This window comes from Haemaphysalis longicornis, unplaced genomic scaffold (assembly GCF_048455015.1).
Source record: "Haemaphysalis longicornis isolate Haplotype H1 unplaced genomic scaffold, Haemaphysalis longicornis Haplotype H1 scaffold_4, whole genome shotgun sequence".
Classification (NCBI taxonomy): Eukaryota; Metazoa; Arthropoda; class Arachnida; order Ixodida; family Ixodidae; genus Haemaphysalis; species Haemaphysalis longicornis.
Window position 1 is genome coordinate 81,444,056 of NW_027526361.1, and position 10,632 is coordinate 81,454,687.

The window sequence follows — 10,632 nt, forward strand, 5'->3', positions numbered from 1 at the left end:
TGCCACCTTGAGCTCTAAGAAATATCCACACTTGCGAAGGGGCCCTACATGCATATAGCGATGCCGCTGGTTTAACCGATCCAGAGGTGTATATTTTATTCCCGTTCGGGATGCCCATTCCCAAACCGACCTGCAATGGCGGATTGAAGCTAAGGCACGCCTCGCCTGCCTTGTCCACACTGTCACGGGGTGGGTTGCCGTTCCCCTCCAGAGGACGCTAAACCACTCCTGCAACGTCGTTCACGCTCCATTTGAAGACGTGAATTTGGTGCTGTGGACGCAGGGGTGTCTTTTGTAGCCTGGCCACCGTGTCCGTCCCTCCGCGTTCTTGCGTAGCCACCGATAAAGCCTTGTCTCTTGTCCACAATTCGCCACTCCTTTTAAAGACGATAGTCTTTCTTGGGCTACTTAAACCCAAAAATTTTGGTCTGCCTGTCTGTCTGTCTGTTGGTGACTCGATTCAGCCACCTAGCCAAAGTTAAACGAAGTCTGCGCAATAGCATTATATACTCACAGCCCAATCTAAACGTCTTAGTCCTGTTTATATGTTCATACCTGTCAGCATTGTTGAACAAGAACAAGACATTACGCAAATATAGGGCAAAAAATTAATACACAAGAAATATTAACAGTGTTCCTTTATAAAAAAATTTTATAGATGCTTCATTTTTTGCGAAATTAAATTCTACATCCACTGTAGAAAATAACTAAACAGTGTCGCCTGCTGTCGCCCGCGCCACTATAGTTTCTGGCGGAATTTTAAGAAATCAAGCGGCAACAGCTACGAAAGGTTCAACTAGATAGGTTCCACGTTCTGCTTGGAACGCACGTTGACTAGAGCAACGTTGAAGTATAGCGCCTTGATTGACGCGGGTCTCCGCCGGACGGAAGCGCTGGCATCGAGGCACCCGGCCTGGAGCAGTGGAAAGCGGTAAATTAAAATTCTTTTGAGCAAACTTTTAGCGTGGTTACCTTGGGAGGAGCGCGACGCAAGAGGCACAACATAAGAGGTCAGCGGGAAAGCGAAGGGAGGCCTTTACGTGGCAAATTTCGACAAAGACTATCGTCTTTTGACGACATTTACGACGAAAGAAGCAGATACGCGGCCAATTTTTTGGCCCGTTCCCGGTGGCGCACGCACCACAAAGTTATCGTAATGACGTCAAAGTTGTTGGTTCTGGTCGGCGGTCTGCACGCGGGTTCCGCATACCCTCTCCTCCCTCCCCCCTGCCCCCGTCTCCCCAACTCCCCCTTGCCGCCCCTTGGCTCCTTCCCTTTATTTTCGAAGGGTTTTCGCTCAGCGTGGCAGCGGAAACAGTGGGCCCGGAACCGCGTCAGTGGTTCCTTCCTCTGAGACGGAAGATGATTGTCGGCAGCGCTTGGGTTGCAGCTAAGTAGGACACGGGCGACACGTTAGCGCGATCGATCGCCGCGTAGGCTGAGTCATTTGCTCCCATTTCACCCGTCCTTCCCTCCACCCCGTTCTTCATCCGCGTGCATCGCCAGCGCCGCTTTCACCAGGCGAAAGCAGGGGCGAAATGCCGAAGATATATTCCCGTATATACTGCGTCAAACGTTGTAGAACGCCGCTCGAATGATCTACGGTACCGTCTCGCCTCACTACCCGCCTCGCGCACTAAGCGCATAACTCGTCTATTTGTTAATGCTGCGCTGAATCCCTGAGCGCATTTAGGGAGAATCAAGCTGCTTATAATGTCGAATCTTCGAGAACATTATTTGCGCTCCGCACGTCAAAAGATTTCCGTGGTTCTCAGAGAGCTGCGTAAACAGTGCGAATTCGATGAAAAGTGGTGAGCATAATCAGGTGCCCAGCAGCCTTTACGAAAGACTCATCGGCAAGACGAATGCATTTGAGGAGCGGATTGCGCTCTTTGGGCCTGAGTTAAACACGTGGAAACAAGTTTTCCAGAAAAGTGTACCTAATGCCGGAATAAAAGTTGTCTTTACCATATTTAGACTTATCGCAATCGGTTTCTTTTAATTTGTGATAATATAATTGGCTTTGTGGTCAAATTCGATGTCCCCTAAGCTATTCTCGAAATCACACCCCAGTTCTTTGCGTGTTTGTCCACTCCAACTCAGTTAGCGCTGCCACCCATGGGTTGTACAATTTCGTGAATATAAAACATTGTATAATCCTTTTTTGTCTACCTGAATATATTTAGAGTTGTTTTAATTTTTTTTCTCCGTACACATCAAGGAACTTGATAGGGTTTCAGGCAAATCGTGGAAATGATTGTCAATATGCAACATTTTGTAGGCTAAGAAGGAAATGCAGAAAGCCAGATAAATTAGGCAGAAGAGGCAGGATAAGTACTTGAATATTCCAACTAATTTAGAATAGGTTACTATGGGAAACACCTATCGAAAACTACGTGGCTTCACCTCTGCAGAGCGTAAGAAAAATGAATTTTTATTTTAGCGTAGTTATAGCAGAATAGTCAATTTTAAATCCATAGTGGGGAGACGAAAGTACACAAACATTTCTAAAGAGGCGGTTATGAAATTGACTACCACACGAATGCTTGTACTGAAACAGGAGGCTACTAACGATATTTCATCATAGTTGGTTATTCGTCAGCAGCTGCCATTTTTTATGTCAGCTACGGCACAAGCCAATCACCGGGACAGTTGCTCACAAAGGAGAGCCACAGAAGATAAGGACCAAAAATAGAAATGACACATCCGCATAACGGCAAACGAAAGTTTAGGATTATCATCAGTTTTTGGTGGGGGCCAAGTGCTTACCACAAAATGGTATTACACGCGCGTTCCCGTGCCAAACCCAACGCATCATGACGACACGTTCGAGAGGTACACGGACTCTACATCCTGTGTGATTCATTACATGAGAGGTCAAGCGCAAGCTCGAATGCAATACATTGCAGAAAACATCAGGCGCCTTTTGCGCCCACTGCTCCAACTATAACTGCCGCGGCCACGCTAAAATGTTTGAAATCTGTTATTGTGCCACCCCAGCCTTAAAACTGTTGGTTTTAACGATTTTGTGGGCAATATCAAATTTCTGTTGCTTCACGCATACGTTGTACAATTTAAACGAGCTATAGCAATCCGCGGAATTTGGCATTTTCAGAATCACCAGCATATCTTCAAAGCCGATATAAGCAAATAAGCGGGTGGTGCGACGGAAGTGGCACTTTGCAGCGCCCTTCGCTCATTAAGTATGCATGTGACTTTGCCGGAAAATCTCAGAACATGGCTCGCTCATTCTGAATTTTAATCTCGTTAAGTGATTAGGCAATTTCGACGTCTCATTTCAATGCCCTTAAGAGGAACCTGGAGTGTACTTGTCGAAGCCTTACCGTGAATGCACCGTGCAGTTCAACGCGGGTCCATCATTATTTGACAATTTCAAGGGATTTTTTTGAGGTTTAGGCGCACGCTAAAGATCCCCAGGCGGTCTAAATTAATCCAGAGCCTTCCATTACCGTGCATCTCATACTGGGGTGTACCTTCCGCACGCAAAAAATACGAAATTACAATTTTTTTTTTCGTATTTGCGTATATTCCTCCACAAATCATATTGCGAGCCGCAACCGGTTACAAAAGTTACAAGTGACTGAGGTTTCACAAAGGTTCGAGGTTTGCACGCAGCCTCGTTCAACTCAGTTCGTTGAGCACGAGTACCGCTCGGGGGAAGTCGCGTGTGCCGGGGGCGAGGATTTCATCTTTTAACTGAATCAGCACGTCCTTGTTTCCGATATGCTCTCGAAATCCAAGCGTGTTGTATGGCATTGACATAGGTTTAAGTACAAGCTCGTTGCAGGAAGCAATTATGCGAAACTTTAACTACACAAGATGCAGGGTGAGAACACGCAACTATATTGTAGACATTCTTTCGTATCGCACAGTCGCAGTCAAGATCGGGATATCACCTCAGATCCCAACAGCCTCGGAAGCAGAGGTGCATCTCAAGGCTCGGTCCTCTCTCCGCTCCTATTACATTACCGCTCCCTCTTGGTTATCCCTGAAATGCTGCGGTGTCTTCCAAATTTGAACCATGAGCTTTACGTAGATGATAAAACAATTTATACTGGTACTGCCGCAAATTTAACCGATATCAAGATCGGTGTTGTTAGCAGAGCAGATCGGCGGTCGTTTACTTCGTAGCCTTAATGACCGAACGATTCCTTATTGTTCAGAATTCAAATTATATATTTCGTAACATACAGGAACACACAACAAACCCACGGTCTTTAAGGTAGCCCCGATGTAACTAGCACAGTAGTTCTTCGAATACTTTGTCCACCCCTACTTCTTTAGAAAACTGCCGACTGTCAATGCATATCACGCCTAATACCATTTATCCATTTGACTAATTGCCGAGGCTACGAGGTTGAAGAGTGGTCTTGTTGCGGATGTAGTTAACGGATCTCTTTTTGCCGCACTGCCGATATATCAATTCATGCATAACAGCTCTGTCAAGCGGGAATACAATGGCCTACCCTGTTGTGTCCCTGGCGTGCCATACATAGTTCACTCGCAATTACAACGATGTGTTGTGTCTAGGCACCGGGAGCGGGCCGCAGTATGCGCTGCAGGTCTGCCATTAGTATTAGCGCAGATATACGTCCGTGTAAAGCCAGGGCCTGGTTCGCTCCTTGCATGATTCGCATCGACCCACCACCCATGAACGCGAAATGTGCCTGCTATAAAGTGAAGCAGCGCACACTGCGAGCCGAAAATTGCACCCCAGCAAAAGCTGGCCGACGCGCCGCTGCTCGCCACTTTGCGTAAAAGCCATTAATTTTATTACGCCGTGCCGTCGGGCATGCGTTAATATGAGCTCCGCGTGGACTTTATCAGGCGGTGCACTAACCCGGCTGCGTTCAGGATCTGTCCTCGGTCGGCTGTCATGAGGAAACACGCTTGAAATAAAAGCCACCATTCCTGCGCCGGTCTTTGTATTGCTTCCTGTTTCTGCTTTTTCGCGCTACCTCCTACAACAGCACTCGGCGTCATTTGTTATGAGATTTCAAGCGCCTACGCGTGCGCGTGTAAACCTGTCGTCACCATTGACAAGGCTTGCCAAAGGCGTAATAGGTGCGTGATATTGGGCTACTGGTAATATTTCTGGCTGCTGGCACGAGAAACATGCCAGTTCCAGTCACACGAGGCTAACTTTGTCTAGTCATTGTTATAACAGCAAACAAAACAGATAATTCCACAAGTGCTGCGTTAGCGCACCCGCCACCGGTTTACGCCGGCTTCTAAGTTTTTAGAGTTGTTCCCCACACCTACAAAAACGAGTGTGATGGGGAAGAACAAAAGCGGAGAAACTGGCGCGGTTTTGAGGTTGAAAAGGACTTCAATCCAATAATAGTAGTAAGAAGAAGGTGTCAGCGGAACACTACGCCCGTATGACACCTTTTAAAGTGACGTAATTTATTTCATTGTGTGGACGTGTCTCAACTTGGTGGATAACTGTTGAGAAAGCCCACGATATTGATTAGTTACAGTTATTAGGGATAGAAATCAGCGAAAACTGAGGATTCTTATTCGTAAGAAGTATTTGAAGCTCATAGCTCCGAAAGTTGCGTTAGGTATGACGCCCACGGAGTCGCGCAGCGCCAATACTTCTCGTTGAACCTCCAAAATGAATAAACGTAAGACTGGTATGGAGGATCTTGAACTCGAACATCATGATATCGCATAACCTTAGTCATTTGCGCGCGATAAGTTTGCACTGGTTTCGTCATACGCCCCAACACACATTTAAACCTATGCCATCCATCACTTCCATCCCTTGCTGGTAAATCCTATGGGTTGAGCGAAGAAAGCAAGGGACTTTCCAGCTATAATGCTACCGCAGCAAGTACATTAGGGTCCTCTTTAAAAAAAACATTACGCAAGGTTTTTGCAGAATTTCCGAACATGAAGATATTTATGCATGCACCTATTTTTAACACAAAAGTGTATTATTTCCGGATGCACTAAGATTTCGCTAACGTCATATCCATCACGGAAGTGACGCCAGGACAACGAAGTGAACTGCCTGTCAAGGGCGCACCCCTGCACACAGGGTCTTCTTGCGGGAAAGCAACCTTTAGTACTAAAGCGTACGTTATAGATAGGGTTGTACGTTTTCGGATTTTATATTTTAACACGAAAGTGTTTTATGCCAAGATAAATGAAGATTTTGCTGGCGTCCTATCCGCCACGGAAATGACGCCAGTATACCTTTGCCGAAGTGACCCGCCGGCAAAATGTCGCTCGCCAAGCACATCCACAAGACAGCCGCTGATCCGCCAATCATGCCGAGCTGCAGATTTCGCTTCATTTCACCTTCGTGTTTCACTGATTCCATTGACAGAGGAATAAACCGCAGTTTTTATGTGTATTTACAGTCCCTGAAGATGCGGGGCTCTTGTATTATATTTTGACGGGACAGGACAATCCGCGCGCCGCTATGGCCCACCACCAAATGACGACAAGGAAGAAGCTTGGTTCTGGGCGCAGTCAGCCCGTGCTCAGCTATGGCTGCGTGTAAATTGTTATTCCCTTCATTCAAATACATCGCTTCATCACCACATGGTTCGTGTCATCTGCCGCAACGTTGCAATATCAAATAAAATGTGTCAAAGAAACCTACAGCGTCATTTCTGGGGATTTGAACCGACGAACCCCTGCAGAATTCAACGTTTACTCTTTTCGGCCACTTTAAAATCGACGTGAGAAGCCAATCAGTGGCAAGTGGCCGGACATGTTTTTATACTGTGAGCATGTTTTTTTTTCTTTTAACGCAGCACTACTTTTTCTTTTAAAAATGACGGCAACCGGAGTTTATCCTAAAGTGTGGAACCGCCAGGCGGCTTAGTTGCAGCCGCTGAATTCCTTAATTTTAAGGATTGTTTTAAACTCAACAATCTTTCTTGGGCCGCCTGTACACGAAAATTTTGGTCCGTCTTTTTGTTTGTCACTCGTTTCAACCGCCCAGTGAAACAACCGTTTAAAAAATGCTTGAACGTAAAGTATATACACGCAAGATCATTAAGGAGTACTAGCACTGCTGCCTTGACTTAACCGTATCCCTAATATTCAGCTTAAAAAAAACCTCGCGACCTTTTGAGGTATAGTATACATACATTACCGAGAGTACCAACGCCAGTTTAATGAGAATATATGGTTTTAGCGAGAGCAGGTGGTAAAAACGACGACAGTTGAAAACAATGTCGAAAAGATATGGGGGAAAAGCAAATACAAAAGATGTCCGTTCAAGCTGTTCCAAGCGCAGTGGAAACAAAATGTACGAACAGATGCCCGGCTGGCGCTGCTAATGCGTGAGCAACTAGTTGAATTAAGCATGCTTTTAGTGCGCTCATTCTTGGGAGAAGCCAGATGAGGTGAAAAGCGCGAGGGCTTCATTGCGTTGTCTTTTACCTTGTTTATTTTTACTGAAATGTTCTACTTATACTTCCATGCCACTTTCATGTAATCACTATTGTTTGGCGCTCTTTGCCCTTAGTCGGCCTTGCGCCATTAAACTCCAAACATTATCATCATGAAAAGCGCGAGGGGTGGGAGGGAGAGAGAGAAGAGGGTGCTAAGTGACAGGTGAGTCAGAAGACCATCGTCTGTCGGCGACATTTTCGGCGAAGCAAACTGACACGCGGCCAGTTTTTTTTTTATAGCTTGTATAATGAAATGGGAAACCAAGATGATAGCACCTTCTACAAATTCAACTGCCTGCAAGGTTACATATTTGGGTTTCCTGCCACTTCCTCAAAAGCAGCCGGGGGCTTTCACTCCTTAACATATACCAATAGCCGTTCGTTATGATTTTTTTCTCCCTAATGAAAATCAATTAGCACTTAGGTTACTGCTAGTAGTCACTGGATGTTACTAAGCCCGCTATGACCGGGCGGGTCCCCAACATCCACACCTATCGCTCGTTCAAGAGGACATTATTAAATCAACACATTTCTCCTAAGCTTCTGAGATCGAAAAGAAATTCAGAAGACCGCCCGCGCACCTTACTCTCGGTTTCAAAAGGTCCCCGCTTTCGATCACAAATTCTACTCTCGAAAAGGAACGAAGCGAAAAAGCACAAAATATCGCGACGCCATTCAGAAACGCAACAATTCTCTAAGTAGAGCGGGCTCCGTGACTTCCTTTGCGCTCCGCCTGCAAGAAACCTGGCTACGGCGACGATTCGGGAAGAGACGTTACAATAGAAGCAGCGAGTTGATGGCCCGTCCCAATTCTTCTCCGTACCGCTTTGCCCCCCGGCACCGCTTTCTCCTCGCCGCCTCTCGCCACTCATAGCACTCGCGGCTAGACGAGAATTTCGCCTCTGCCACTCGATTCATTTACTGCGCTGCCTCGCGTGCGAGGCGGAAAGCCACCGCGCCCAAGAGGAGTCAACTGTCGGAAGTGGGCCTCGTTAAGAATACTGATGATTCATTTGAATAGACTACGCTCTTCACTCGCTCGAGGGAGACTCGCGAAATCCTAAGGGTGGTTCCCTTGTTTATTGTTGAAACAGGGTCTGCTGTCTTTACTTTGCTCACTTTGTTTTTCTTCTTAGTGTTATCGTTGCCATTATTGCTATGTCAGGACGACTCTTTCCAGTAAGGCTGTGTGACACATTTTTTTGTCTTAATCGTAACTTCGACTTCTAAATTGGCTTCTCACACGAAAACGAGTGATGGTGCCTTTATTTATGCACTACTTCTTCTAATTTGCGTATTGATGCCACGACGATACATTCGCTTTTCCTTTAAATTTCTTGCGATTTTTTTTCTTTTGTGCTCAGAAGACATCAACTGCTTGTTAAAGTTGACCCCATTTTCAGAGGAAGAAAGAGAGAGCAATAGTGAGTGTCAGCCCATTCGAATAGGCACTTCTCCTTAGGCCGCCAGAAAATTTACAAGCACCAGCAGGGGGCTGTGTTTTGATTTTTAGCGGCAAATAAAATTAATTCTACATTGTGCCTTGTGGCATCGCCTTCCTGGGCCAATATTATTTTACTCATGCTGCTTATCGTGGTTTACTACCGCGGACTACAATATGTTACCTGTTTATCCGGAAAATGCATTTACCTGTTACTTTTGCCTGCGGTGTACGTGAGGGTGCAAAAACAAAGTATGTTTCACACGTAGTGAAGGAGTTGTGGCATCATCATCCTTTTCCTTCTTTTAGAATGACTAACAGCAAAACGAAACACTAATGAATTGGAGGGGTTAAGACAAATGTTAAAATCGACTAACAGGATGCGGTTAAATCTTTTGGAGTGCTGCAAGCTGTCATCCCCATAGACCCCAGCCAGCTTTGCAGCATGGAGTCGTCATGGACGATTTTGCGCGCCTATAGCAACTCTAAAAAGATGGTCCTAATATTTTCCTATAAGTGGATCCCTTCAAAGGTGGGAGTGCTGAGAAAAGAAGTCACTGATCACTTGGCCCGACAAGAACTTTGATCCCCTCGCTTATTGAACGTGGTGCCAGATGAACGGCACAGTTCGGGCAGGGGCGTTATTCATCATTTTAGGTTCTTGCGGTGTCAACGTTTTCAACCTTGTGTTATCTAAAAATTAAAAGGGCAGGGGCCTTACTGCTGTTCCGCATTAGGAAGAATTCCGTAAGAGCACTGGCGTCGCTTTATACGAAGAACCTTGCGTTATCGGCAGTGTGTCCCGCGTATAGAGCTGCAAGTGCAGTCCGATATTTTGTCATGTACGGCATGGACGCCGTGAAGGCGTATTCGGCTTTGATTTAAGAACCATTGACGAGAGCCATCCGGCGTTCCTTTTTAGACGACACATCTGCGCTTAGTCTCGTCACGGCTGATGGCTGTAGGTCCTGATCGGTGTCTCATGGGCTGGGGTCACGAGGCAGGGAACATGGTCGAGTTGTGGTTTCGGATGGGCTGGGGCTGGTCGCCACGGCCCCAATATTCTCGACGATTGCGCCGAGGCCGGGACAATGCGATGCTGGAGCCAGCATGGGCATGAACCCGCACACTCCACAAAAATATTACGTGACGGCAAGACAGATTAAACGAGCCATTGTAAAGAATGATGACTATCTATTTAGATTATTACGACGCAGACAAGACACCGCCCGCGCCAAGTATGCGCCGTTCACTTGTTCTTCGTCACCTTTCTTGGGTCGTAGTGATGTGGCAATATATTCGAATATACAGTGTATTCCAATGTGGCATAATTCGTCTCTAGCACTGTACCTCCTGGAGTGCACATGCGACTTCAATGCGTTCGAGAATTTTTGTGCTTCTTCTTGTCGCCTTCAGCAATAGCGCTTCTTACTCGTCAGGCGGAGTTGTAAGAAATGGCGTTCATGGGCGTTATTAGCAAGACATATACCTCTCACAACCATTTTTCTGTTCACCACTTCGTACGTTCTCCTACTTGACGGCTGTAAATACCCTGTCGCTATAATACATAAACACTTATCCTGACCTAAACACATCAAGAACTTGTCTTCGCAAACGTAGCGTGGTGAAGCGCGAGCTTAAACACTTGCTCCTGATGTAAAACTAGCAGCTTATAACACATTAATTTCGTCTAGCCTATAGGAAGCATCCGTTTTCTGTTAACCATTCAGTGTAAGAGACGTCCTATAGGAAGCATCC